The sequence below is a fragment of the Amphiura filiformis genome, chromosome 7, assembly GCF_039555335.1.
Source record: "Amphiura filiformis chromosome 7, Afil_fr2py, whole genome shotgun sequence".
In the NCBI taxonomy this organism is placed as follows: Eukaryota; Metazoa; Echinodermata; class Ophiuroidea; order Amphilepidida; family Amphiuridae; genus Amphiura; species Amphiura filiformis.
This window is the reverse complement of record NC_092634.1, coordinates 45,850,395-45,864,414: the sequence shown is the minus strand read 5'-3', so window position 1 is coordinate 45,864,414 and position 14,020 is coordinate 45,850,395. Positions and strand designations below refer to the sequence as shown.

Genomic DNA, 14,020 nt, shown 5'->3' with positions numbered 1-14,020 from the left:
GCAGGACTAATGATGATAATTAATGGCAGCTGAAGAAGAAATTATGATTGTTTTTAATATGGGGATCAAGTAGACGGCTGTGAAAATCTAAGGATATTAATTTATTTACATTGAAGAGATATCGCGTATATCGGTAAGCCTTAAAACCTACTGCTAATTGGTGAATGGATTAAATTCAACCAAATCATTAAATTGCATGGATTCTGCTAATGTGGATTGACTGTTTCAGTCAGATTATTGTATAATGTCATCTTCGCATACGGTATATTTATGTTGATTAAGATGTATTTCAAGTTCGACACAGCAACAGATGTGATCACAATTCTTGTTTATAGGATCAACTCGACAGGTGGTTTTGAATAGGACAATACCACATGTGCTATATATAGCTGTGCATTTAATTGACTATACAAAAGTTAGTTGTAGTTACCATTGTAAGTCGTATTTGTTGCTTCCTTTTCAGTGCCTGTACACACTGTGACACTGAACGTGGCATATGAAACACTTGGATATATGGAAAAGCACTGATATTTGACTGTGCCAGTTGAATTTAGCTGAATATGAAGACTCTTTAGCTAATAAAGGTGAGTAATAATCCGGGGGTACTGGTCATTGGCAAGGGGATATCATGTGTGAGTGTGGCCAAAGATTCAGGTAAAATTTGGGTCTTTTTTCACAGTCATGCACTGCAAGTATACATATTGTAAATTAAGGAAATTTAAGAAAAAGGGTATACACCTTACACAATAAATCACAGTGTTTTGGTCTTTAGAGTACTACACCCTGCCCAATTTGTGCCTATTTTTGCATTTTTTCTCAAAAATTATAAGCATTGGTGACAAGTAAGATATGTATATTATAGGGGCAAGGACTACAACTACTGCATTGGAAACCTTATTTCAACACAGACAACAGTTGTGGAGTTACAGTCAAAAAATGAGGGAAAACCAATATTTGATCAATAAATCAATAACTACTTGCCTTGAGTTGCTGAATTTTCAGTGTAGTAGTTGTAGTCCTTGCCCCTATAATATACATATATCTTACTTGTCACCAATGTGCTATAATTTTTGAGAAAAATGCAAAAATAGGCACACAATTGGCCAGGGGTGTAGTACCCCCTTAAGATAAATGTAGCATAAAAGGTTAGATTAGGTTAATGTGTGTTTTTCCAATTGTGATGAAGGGTTTTAAGGTTAAGAAAATGACTAATTTACTTTCTTCTTATAGGGTACAGATAATGGCAATACTTATTTAGGGTGGAAATTGCACTTTGACATCGTACATTTCCAGACTCAAATGATTTATTGATTTCATATTGCTTGTAAAACAAAAGGTTTCCCTGGATTTCTCAAAAAAAAAAATGAAATGCAATAAAATCTTTCCCAAAATGAAATGCACACAGCATACAGGAAACAAAATTGGCTTTTTGTTTGTTTCTTTCTTTTTATTTATTTCTTCTTGACCTGGGTCCACATTCAGAGGGAATTTTTTAAGTAGCCTTTGTTCTTCCTTATGGCCCTGCATTATAATGTCTTATGTTCTAGTATAGACTAACTTGCAAACCATCAAATTTTGAATACGTCAAACAGATTTTCTGTACAAAATAATTTGCTCTGTTTTATATTTGTGCAGGGCCGTAGCCAGGGGGGGTGCGGGTGCGGGTGCGATGTGCCCCCCCCCCCAAAAAAAATAGAGGTTTTTATGCCTTTTTGGTCCAAAAAAAATCTGCCCCCCCATCCAAAAAGGTTCAAATTTTGAAAAAAGGTCCACTTTTTCAAAATTTATTTATTCAATTTTCAAGTAGCATACACTTTAAAGATGTTTTTTTAGTATCTTAAAGGAGTATTTCGTGATCCTAGCATCCTCTATTTATGTCATTTTTCATTAGATATCCACGAAAAAAACCTATTCCCAAAATTTCAGTTGATTCCGATTTTGCGTTCGCGAGTTATGCATGATTATGTGTATTACACTGCTCCATAGACAATGCGTTGTCATTTCGTTCTGGTGCACCAGAACGAAATTCAAATTTCATGATATCTCTGCTAAACGAATTAATCTGCAAGAAATATTTTGTACATAAACCAGAGGTTTCCAGTGATATAAAAATCTCAACTTTTTTTGAGAAAAGTGAGGGGATGAGGCTGTGGATCACGAAATGCCCTTTTAAAACTCAGAACCTTCAAATAAAAAGCTCCTCATCGTTTTCCAAAAATGCATCAGAAAAAATTACAACTGCATGCTATTAATGCCAATTTTGCATTGCAAAAAATATGTAAATTAAGGCTTTATAGGCATTTAGAAATTAAATCAAAAGTAACTAAAAGACACTTTATTGTTTGTTAGTGTTGCTCCCTGTATGCTCACCCATAACAAAAGGGGGAGGGAGACAGAGAGAGAGTGAATGCTGATGATACATTAAAGCCACATTATAACATTTCTGTTAAAATAGATCAGAATTTATTTTCCATAAAATACCGTAAACGTTCGCCTAATGGCGCACCTGAGCTCCTTTGCCTTAAGGTAAATTTCATGTGCAAATAGAGAGCTCCCATGCACTTCTGAAATCCCAACAAGAATTAAGGTTCCGTGCCCTTATTTGCTCGTGGTAATTTTACTGGAGGGCACTTTTAGGCGGGCTTTTAGGTTGTACCTAAAATTCCACTTATGTCAAGGGAGCCCATAGCGCCATTAGGCGAACGTTTACGGTATTAGCTTTTACTGTCAGATATGTCCCCTTTTAATTTTGAGTCGAACAAGTGAGGTAAAGCTTAGAAAATTGGAATTTACTACTAGTGCCCATGCATGTTACTCCCGCAGTTGTAATACGGTACAATCCTCGGGGTGTGTGTGTATGTGTATCCTGCACGCCATGTACATACTGTGCATACATGTTCAACTAATATTTCCAACATAATAATAAAACAATGGTTCCAGCGGTTTATCCAAAATCTCGGATTTTGACAAAACTACAGTACCTAAAGTCTTGATTTTTGCAGAGTATATTTATTGACTAAAGTACATTACATTTGTGTAAAAACCAAAATTAAAAAAAAAAATTGAGGGCGTTCTCCTCAGCAAATGTTATAATATGGCTTTAAGTGTAAACATTTAAGAGACACATGTACTATCATTATGAGATGGGAAATAGCCAAGTTGGTTTTATTGAAATTTATTTCCTATAATTATTTAATTTTTAATACACTCTCATCAATCTTTAATGAAGCAATAATTGGCAACAGAATTAATTAATACAATAGAAGTTGTAAATACCTTTCTTACGCTGTAATTGGTAAGGGTGTAACCAATTAAATTCTTGGAGTATATGCTATTGTCTTGATATTTCCAACTTGATATAAAAGAATTTAATCATGTGTGAAAAAGCAGGGTTGTCTTTGGTGCAGGCCCGTACGCAGGATTTCATTTTGGGGGGTGCTGATTTTGAAAAAGTGGACCTTTTTCCAAGGGGGGGGGCAATTTTGTGAAAAGTGGACCAAATTTGGACCTTTTTGTCCAAAAAGCGTAAAAACCCCATTTTTTGCTACCGCACGCTTCATAAATTCTGAAATTTTGGGACATTTTGGGACCTTTTGAACACTTTTCCAGCGTACGGGCCTGCTTTGGTGCTAAAATTTAACAGTAACAGGTAGGATTGAATGGAAGTGGGTAGGCAGCTTGTATGTAGGTGGTATGGCTTACTAAATAGGCTGTTGAATTTGAAACCATACTCCCACTGTAGAAGAATTGAGAATTCCAACCAAATTTCATAGTTCCAGATCCATACCACTCCACGCCATACATAAATTTCCCCAATATGAAATTAAAAAAAAAAAGTAAAATTAAATTTGGCGGAGGCGGGGTTCGAACTCATGGCACACCGCTTTGGACACACTATGAACCCAGCGCCTTAGACCACTCGGCCACTTGTCTTGTTAGTATCCATTTGAAACTTATTTGAAGATATAATCACAACTTCAACATAGGCCTACCACATGCATGACAAGCAAACCTACCATTTTTCTTGAATACACGTTCGATGTTTTGATCAAGTATGTAAATAACCGACATTAGACCCCAAATGTTTTTTCAGGAAATAAAAGATTAAATTTCCATAAAAACAAAACAGTAATCTTTGGTGGGGTCTAATGTAATATTCACATAGAATTTTGAACGTTTTTTCTATCCTCGTGCTAACTAAAGTAACAACATATTTTGGCGTATATAAAATTGAAATAAAATTCTCTGCCTCTTAAGCGACATCAAATGTGCCACAATTGGGTATCACAAATCGTTATATATGATGTGCAGTTAATATTCATATTTTCTTTTATATAGAGGATGCTTCAGTTTTGACAGGAAAAATATTTTCTTGAAAACCCTCTCACTTGGTTATTTTAAAAATTTTAAATTTTTTCTTATTCTAACAGCAAGCGTTTCTAAAATGCAGTATGGCGAAATGTGGTGTATTCCAGATCCAACCATTGGCTGCCATTTTCATCCATAAAAAGTGAAAAATGTGTGCAAGGTTTTGGAATTCCAAACAAAAATGGGCTATTCCATTTAAAACCCACACTACCGCTGTGGAAGATTTTGGAAATATCTGCCACAGGGGGAGTATGAATTTCAAATGGAATGGACACATTAGCAGCTCCATTTGTAACCCATCCTCCCTCAGTGAAAGATTCAGGTTGAATCTTTCTCAGAGGGTGTATGAAATTCAAATGGAGCTACCTAATGTGTTCATTCCATTTGAAATTCATACTCCCCCCTGTGGCAAATATTTCCAAAATCTTCCACAGGGGTAGTGTGGATTTTAAATGGAATAGCCCAATGTCCGATTTTGGCTAAATTGTGCAAATTTCAACTGGAATTTTAAAATGTCCACAATTTTCAGCTGGAATTTTACATAAAAGTAGCCAAAATTTCCAGCTGCATTTGACTGTATAGCACAACTGGAATTGAGATGACAGTGAAATATTCCACAGGGCAGGGCCGTAGCAAGCGGGGCGGCCGGGGATGCCATGGCCGCCCCACTTTTTGAGAAATTTGTTATGTTTTTCTTTATATCTTTATTTCAATTTGGGCATATATTTGTAATTTGGCCGCCCCACATTTGTGATGGCCGCCCCACATTTTTCAACCTTGCTACGGCCCTGCCACAGGGGATGTGTGCGCAGGATTTTAGATGGAATAGCCCAATAGTTGTTTGCATTAATTTTCCTTTTTTTTTTCATTCTTCAGATTCTGAAAATTGAAAGTATATTTTTTTTAGGTACTGGTAGCTTTTGGTAGCTTAAACTGGTATATAATTTATTTATTATATATTAAATTTATTTGGCAAAATTGACAACAATACAGAAAATAACAATAAGCAATCAATCATCATCACAAGAAACACACAACCAAGTCAATGAGCCAGGATAACCCATAAAGTTGGCTAAATATGCCAACTTATTTCCAATGGGGTCCACAATTTTGTTTAATGGCTCAGTCATACTTTACTAACAGAGCTACAATATGTGCACACTAAGGGCGAATTTCTCGACGGGTGGCTTAGCAATTGGCTTGTCTAGCCTCAAGGCTTAAGAGGTCGGAAGACCAGGCTTAACTGAAGCACATGCCCCGAAGAACGGCTACCATAGCCTCGAGGCTTTGTTAGCCTGTGGGCCAGGCTTGTAGGATTAGCCCCAGGCTTCAGTAAAATTTGCATTTCTCGAAATCAGTCTTCTGTAGCCGTAGTCTCACGCAAGCCTGTTAGACCAGGCTTACGGCGGCTTTTCTTGGCCCTGCCTCAGAGCAGGTCTTAGGTCGTAAGCCTTGGTCTATTTCAATTTACAAATTATTTAAATTGTAACGCAAAGTTTATCTTTCATATTTTGACGGTCTTTCAATTAACATGAGTAAGCAGTCGCAGTAACTAGGGGGGAAGCGGGGAGCTCTTCCCCCCATGAAAAAAAAAAGGTAAATTAGGCCTACTTCTGAGAGTTATTAATTAACCTCATATTTGGTCATTTTAACCTTAAAAACTCAATTTTTAAGGTTAAATAAATTGCATTTATCCCACTTTTGTACCATTGGCCTATATGTCACCAGGCCCATTCCATGTCAACTCCAGGGATGTGCACCGCAGCACCTCTTCAATTTTTTTTTTTTTTCTGTGTGGTGGTAGATATTGATGAGAAAGTAAAATCCCGAAAATTTGAGCTTCATACTCCCATTTCGTTTTCCCGTGGCATCAATTTGAAATTTAGAGGGGTCAGCGTAAAAAATGTGTCGCAACGCGAAAGACGATGTTTGGAGGTCCATGAATGTATAAAGGAACCATTTACAACTTTGAAAAGTACATGTATCCTGGGGTACTTATTTGTGTAGAATTCAAATCTGGCATCAGAAAACTTGTAACTCCTTTACTTTAAAAGATATAGGGCCCTCAAAATGCAACTTCGTCCATCTGGGACCAACTTTGGGGGGTCAAAACTCCAAAAGTAAAAATAATTTTATTGTCCATTTTTTGCTAGTCAGAGCCCTTTGGTAGGACATTACTCTTAACCAATATTGAGCCTATTAGAATATTTTTAGCTGAGATATTACCCATGCAAAACCCCAATTGTACATTTTTTGTACATTTTGACCCCCCTGAAAACCAATGTCAGGCATTTTGATCCACCATCAACTTCAGGTATGTTGAAAATATGTCCTTGGACAACATTTCTGAGAGATATTGGCTTTGGGACTCGATGGCTTCAACACATCAGTAAGGTTTGCATTCTCCATAGAGTTATACATAAGTCATTATACATGCGAAATCAAAAATGTGTACACATTTTTTACGCTGACCCCCCTAAATTTCAAATTGATGCCACGGGAAAACAAAATGGAGTATGAAGCTCAAATTTTCGGAATTTTACTTTCTCATCAATATCTACCACCACACAGAAAAAGAAAAAAATTGAAGAGGTGCTGCGGTGCACATCCCTGGAGTTGACATGGAATGGGTCACCAGCTTTAATAGCTTAAATATGGCATTTGTACCATCATTTTTTCAATCCCACGCCCCCCCCCCCATGTTAAAAAGAAATCTACGCCAACGTGTTCCGGGGACACATTCCAAGCAGATCCCATAACTCCTCAGACCCACTCCACCCCTTACAAACCCAAACAGCATGAACGATGCCTGCCCCTCATTTATTATGTTTGCCCCCGCTTTCCCCCACCCACCCCCAAATGAAAATGTCTAGTTACGCCACTGTGGGTATAAAGTAATTGTTCGATTTAGTTGAACATTTCAGCATATTTTTATTTTAGTGTTCATTTGAGTTAGTTGAATTTTTTGTAGTAGCTGTTGCTATCATAAGACCTACTCATTTTGAATGATGATTTTTTTAACAACGAATATAATTTTTTTTAAATTCTTTCATCATCATGATCATCATAATCATCATCATCATCATCATCATCATCATCATCATCATCATCATCATCATCATCATCATCATCATCATCATCATCATGAAGACCTATATGATACCACCTGTCCCTATCCATTTCACGGGAAAATTTTCTGGACACGTGACCAATGCGTATCAATGTGAGTGTGACCTCGAGCCTGATCTCTGACCCCCGGCGGTGACCTCGCTATTCAAGTCTTAGTAATTTTAAATTGGAATAGTATTCTTGGCTGCAATTTCGATAGAAATTTGTGTATTGCAAATTTATTGAATATCATGTTATCTTAATTTTTTCACAATGTCATCAAAACGTAATTTCAAAAATATCTACCTACGGATAAAAATATTTATCTACGGAAACTCTTACCATAATATTATTAACTTCCGACAAGTTACTTATTTTGCATCAAAGGGGATATTCTTCCTATTCAAATACATTGGTAGACCACCCGCTGTGCTCGGGGTCACATTCCATAATGCTAATATGTCTGCGCCCATGGGTGTCACGTGTCCAGAAAATTTTCACGTGAAAATTTACCTATTAATTATGCCTGCTATCCAAGCCTTAATAGTTTGATACTCGTACTTTTCATAAGTAGGCCTATGGAGTGCCTATATTATGGCAGGTTGGACATCAATTTAATACAATAGAAGAAGGACAAAATTGGTAAAGATATAGTAAATATTTGACACAAAACAATAATGCATGCAGTATTAAAACTGAATTTACGGATAAGATCCATATAATATTGTACTAACAGATAACTTCATGTGAGATCTGAGAAGACTACTGATATCAGCAGTAGATAGCACGTTGGTTGCTTTCCTTTTTAGGGGAATCGCAGATTCCTTTCCATTAGGCTTACAGTTTTACCCTTTTGAAAAAAAAAAAAAAAATCACGAATATAAAGCATAGACGTATCATTCATACAAGTTGGACTCATAAAAAGTCAAGTGGAAATAAAATAATACATAAAAGACACAAAAAACAGACACAATAATATTCTTGCATCAAGTTGTGTACGGTAGAGTACCCAAGCGCAAGACCGCGGGGCCAGGCTAGTCTTTGCGCCGGGAACATTGCGATAATGAGACGGCAACCTTGTTAGTACGGTAAACCATGAGGACCACAGCTTATGTACATCTACCTCCAACAGCCTATACAATTAAGTCGCTGGTTGAAAGGGACGAGGTTGTCAAGCGTTAAGCCTGCAAGGCCACTAAGACTAGGTTGAATTTGCGTTGAAGAAATCCGGCTAGAGTTAAGACTCGGGCTTCGAGAGCGGGCTAGGCTTAGTAGCCTCAAGGCCACCTTAAGACTACAGCTTAATAAGACTCCTGTCGGGAAACTCGCCCTAAGAGGGGTCTTACCTTCATGTAAGCAATCACGAAATTATATATAAACTTAATATATTTCCTTACATGTATGACAGTAAATCATGGAATAGTATAATTCCTCTCTACAACAAAACATATATAGTATTCCCAATCTATGGGGTTAACATTCCAATACAGCTATTCCTAATAATACTATTACAGTTAATACATTTACTCCTGTGGCATTGTTCCAATTGTGCCGAACATGGTTTCAACATTATATATACTAATATTCCTAATCATAGTATTATTGTTAATACATATTTTCCTGTGGCACTGTTCCAGTTGTGCCAAACATGGTTTCAACATGTTATATACTAATATTCCTAATCATAGTAGTATTGTTAATACATATTTTCCTGTGGCACTGTTCCAGTTGTGCCAAACATGGTTTTAACATGTTATATACTAATATACCTAATCATAGTATTATAGTTAATACATATTTTCCTGTGGCACTGTTCCAGTTGTGCCAAACATGGTTTCAACATGTTATATACTAATATTCCTAATCATAGTATTATAGTTAGTTAATACATATTTTCCTGTGGCACTGTTCCAGTTGTGCCAAACATGGTTTCAACATTATATATACTAATATTCCAAATCATAGTATTATTGTTAATACATATTTTCCTGTGGCACTGTTCCAGTTGTGCCAAACATGGTTTTAACATGCTATATACTAATATTCCTAATCATAGTATTATAGTTAATACATATTTTCCTGTGGCACTGTTCCAGTTGTGCCAAACATGGTTTCAACATTATATATACTAATTTTCCTACTCATAGTATTATTGTTAATACATATTTTCCTGTGGCACTGTTCCAGTTGTGCCAAACATGGTTTTAACATTATATATACTAATATTCCTAATCATAGTATTATAGTTAATACATATTTTCCTGTGGCACTGTTCCAGTTGTGCCAAACATGGTTTCAACATTATATATACTAATATTCCGAATCATAGTATTATAGTTAATACATATTTTCCTGTGGCACTGTTCCAGTTGTGCCAAACATGGTTTCAACATGTTATATACTAATATTCCTAATCATAGTATTATAGTTAATACTTATTTTCCTGTGGCACTGTTCCAGTTGTGCCAAACATGGTTTCAACATGTTATATACTAATATTCCTAATCATAGTATTATAGTTAATACATATTTTCCTGTGGCACTGTTCCAGTTGTGCCAAACATGGTTTCAACATTATATATACTAATATTCCTAATCATAGTATTATTGTTAATACATATTTTCCTGTGGCACTGTTCCAGTTGAGCCTAACATGGTTTTAACATTATATATACTAATATTCCTAATCATAGTATTATAGTTAATACATATTTTCCTGTGGCACTGTTCCAGTTGTGCCAAACATGGTTTCAACATTATATATACTAATATTCCTAATCATAGTATTATAGTTAATACATATTGTCCTGTGGCACTGTTCCAGTTGTGCCAAACATGGTTTCAACATTATATATATATACTAATATTCCTAATCATAATATTATAGTTAATACTTATTTTCCTGTGGCACTGTTCCAGTTGTGCCAAACATGGTTTCAACATGTTATATACTAATATTCCTAATCATAGTATTATAGTTAATACATATTTTCATGTGGCACTGTTCCAGTTGTGCCAAACATGGTTTCAACATTATATATACTAATATTCCTAATCATAGTATTATTGTTAATACATATTTTCCTGTGGCACTGTTCCAGTTGTGCCGAACATGGTTTTAACATTATATATACTAATATTCCTAATCATAGTATTATAGTTAATACATATTTTCCTGTGGCACTGTTCCAGTTGTGCCAAACATGGTTTCAACATTATATATACTAATATTCCTAATCATAGTATTATAGTTAATACATATTTTCCTGTGGCACTGTTCCAGTTGTGCAAAACATGGTTTCAACATTATATATATATACTAATATTCCTAATCATAATATTATAGTTAATACTTATTTTCCTGTGGCACTGTTCCAGTTGTGCCAAACATGGTTTCAACATGTTATATACTAATATTCCTAATCATAGTATTATAGTTAATACATATTTTCCTGTGGCACTGTTCCAGTTGTGCCAAACATGGTTTCAACATTATATATACTAATATTCCTAATCATAGTATTATTGTTAATACATATTTTCCTGTGGCACTGTTCCAGTTGTGCCGAACATGGTTTCAACATGTTACATACTTATATTCTAATCATAGTAATATAGTTAGTTCATATTTTCCTGTGGCACTGTTCCAGTTGTGCCAAACATGGTTTCAACATTATATATACTAATATTCCTAATCATAGTATTATTGTTAATACATATTTTCCTGTGGCATTGTTCCAGTTGTGCCAAACATGGTTTTAACATGTTATATACTAATATTCCTAATCATAGTATTATTGTTAATACATATTTTCCTGTGGCATTGTTCCAGTTGTGCCAAACATGGTTTTAACATGTTATATACTAATATTCCTAATCATAGTATTATTGTTAATACATATTTTCCTGTGGCACTGTTCCAGTTGTGCCAAACATGGTTTCAACATTATATATACTAATATTCCTAATCATAGTATTATAGTTAATACATATTTTCCTGTGGCATTGTTCCAGTTGTGCCAAACATGGTTTCAACATTATATATACTAATATTCCTAATCATAGTATTATTGTTAATACATATTTTCCTGTGGCACTGTTCCAGTTGTGCCAAACATGGTTTTAACATGTTATATACTAATATTCCTAATCATAGTATTATTGTTAATACATATTTTCCTGTGGCACTGTTCCAGTTGTGCCAAACATGGTTTCAACATTATATATACTAATATTCCTAATCATAGTATTATAGTTAATACATATTTTCCTGTGGCATTGTTCCAGTTGTGCCAAACATGGTTTAAACATTATATATACTAATATTCCTAATCATAGTATTATTGTTAATACATATTTTCCTGTGGCACTGTTCCAGTTGTGCCAAACATGGTTTTAACATGTTATATACTAATATTCCTAATCATAGTATTATAGTTAATACATATTTTCCTGTGGCACTGTTCCAGTTGTGCCAAACATGGTTTCAACATTATATATACTAATATTCCTAATCATAGTATTATAGTTAATACATATTTTCCTGTGGCACTGTTCCAGTTGTGCCAAACATGGTTTCAACATTATATGTACTAATATTCCTAATCATAGTATTATAGTTAATACATATTTTCCTGTGGCACTGTTCCAGTTGTGCCGAACATGGTTTCAACATTATATATACTAATATTCCTAATCATAGTAATATAGTTAGTACATATTTTCCTGTGGCACTGTTCCAGTTGTGCCGAACATGGTTTCAACATTTTATATACTAATATTCCTAATCATACTATTATAGTTAATACTTATTTTCCTGTGGCACTGTTCCAGTTGTGCCAAACATGGTTTCAACATTATATATACTAATATTCCTAATCATACTATTATAGGTAATACTTATTTCTCCTGTGGCATTCATTGATTGTGCCAAAACATGGTTTTCAACATTATATATATATACTTCTAATCATCCTAACATTGTTCCAGTTGTATTGCCCTAATATTATAGTTAATACTTATTTTCCTGTGGCATTGTTCCAGTTGTGCCAAACATGGTTTTAACATGTTATATACTAATATTCCTAATCATAGTATTATTGTTAATACATATTTTCCTGTGGCACTGTTCCAGTTGTGCCAAACATGGTTTCAACATTATATATACTAATATTCCTAATCATAGTATTATAGTTAATACATATTTTCCTGTGGCATTGTTCCAGTTGTGCCAAACATGGTTTCAACATTATATATACTAATATTCCTAATCATAGTATTATTGTTAATACATATTTTCCTGTGGCACTGTTCCAGTTGTGCCAAACATGGTTTTAACATGTTATATACTAATATTCCTAATCATAGTATTATTGTTAATACATATTTTCCTCTGGCACTGTTCCAGTTGTGCCAAACATGGTTTTAACATTATATATACTAATATTCCTAATCATAGTATTATAGTTAATACATATTTTCCTGTGGCACTGTTCCAGTTGTGCCAAACATGGTTTCAACATTATATGTACTAATATTCCTAATCATAGTATTATAGTTAATACATATTATCCTGTGGCACTGTTCCAGTTGTGCCGAACATGGTTTGAACATTATATATACTAATATTCCTAATCATAGTATTATTGTTAATACATATTTTCCTGTGGCACTGTTCCAGTTGTGCCGAACATGGTTTCAACATTATATATACTAATATTCCTAATCATAGTATTATAGTTAATACATATTTTCCTGTGGCACTGTTCCAGTTGTGCCAAACATGGTTTCAACATTATATATACTAATATTCCTAATCATAGTATTATAGTTAATACATATTTTCCTGTGGCACTGTTCCAGTTGTGCCAAACATGGTTTCAACATTATATGTACTAATATTCCTAATCATAGTATTATAGTTAATACATATTTTCCTGTGGCACTGTTCCAGTTGTGCCGAACATGGTTTCAACATTATATATACTAATATTCCTAATCATAGTAATATAGTTAGTACATATTTTCCTGTGGCACTGTTCCAGTTGTGCCGAACATGGTTTCAACATTATATATATTAATATTCCTAATCATAGTATTATAGTTAATACATATTTTCCTATGGCACTGTTCCAGTTGTGCCGAACATGGTTTCAATATTATATATATTAATATTCCTAATCATAGTATTATAGTTAATACATATTTTCCTGTGGCACTGTTCCAGTTGTGCCAAACATGGTTTTAACATTTTATATACTAATATTCCTAATCATACTATTATAGGTAATACTTATTTTCCTGTGGCACTGTTCCAGTTGTGCCAAACATGGTTTCAACATTATATATATATACTAATATTCCTAATCATAATATTATAGTTAATACTTATTTTCCTGTGGCACTGTTCCAGTTGTGCCAAACATGGTTTCAACATGTTATATACTAATATTCCTAATCATAGTATTATAGTTAATACATATTTTCCTGTGTTAATACATATTTTCCTGTGGCACTGTTCCAGTTGTGCCAAACATGGTTTCAA

At 34.3% G+C, this 14,020-nt stretch overlaps 1 protein-coding gene across 1 annotated transcript in view; it reads left to right on the top strand.

The window, feature by feature from the left end:
- The first annotated feature begins 468 nt into the window (after window positions 1–468).
- LOC140157240 (uncharacterized) overlaps window positions 469–14,020 on the top strand; it is an 82,023-nt gene continuing 68,471 nt past the window's right edge. Inside the window, exon 1 of the mRNA XM_072180361.1 lies at window positions 469–584. The gene's annotated coding sequence lies outside the window, so the exon portion shown is untranslated. The remainder of the gene's footprint in view (window positions 585–14,020) is intronic.